Genomic DNA, 670 nt, shown 5'->3' with positions numbered 1-670 from the left:
TCCCACCCCCCCCGCCTCCCCAGACTGACGCTTGTTCTAGAGGCTGAATTCTAGAACACTATGAAGGTATACCTAGACACTGCTTTAGAGACCCCTAAGAGCCAAGATGCTAGGTTTGAAGTTGTTTAAAAATGTAATTCACACTAATACAACATACAGAAAAGCAGAGCAAGTGGCAGATTCACAAATGATTTCTCTTTAAGAAAAGGAAGAGATTTAGGGAGGAATTTACATACATTTAAGGAGGCAGAAGCAGGCAGTTCCACACACCAGAAAGAGAAGCTAGTCCAACCTGTTTGCCTTGAGATTGTAAAAAGAGAACGATGGCAAAGTTCCTTTTCACCATGTAAAAAGTAGCCATGTTCCAAAATGGTTTCTAAGAACTTAAAAGATGGATTCAGTTAAAGCAATTACACCAGTAGAGGTGGATTCAGTTAAAGCAATTACACCGGTAGAGGTGCAGAGGTCTTGCCTGTGGTTTCTTAAAAGGGATACCAGCTACTTAAAATACCACACTTGTTATGAGGGAACAAATCAGAGTATTGGTTTTCCAATTTGTACAGCTTGTGTATTTGATAGTATTTTGCATTCACTCAAGTTTCAGTGTTTCTCTATCTTGTGAGAGACCCGCCACCAACCTGGAGGAAAAAAAATGTATAGGAAAAATGTG

The sequence above is a fragment of the Gavialis gangeticus genome, unplaced genomic scaffold (assembly GCF_001723915.1).
Source record: "Gavialis gangeticus isolate Ggan-Ray unplaced genomic scaffold, GavGan_comp1, whole genome shotgun sequence".
NCBI lineage: Eukaryota > Metazoa > Chordata > Crocodylia > Gavialidae > Gavialis > Gavialis gangeticus.
Note: the sequence above shows the minus strand (reverse complement) of the source record.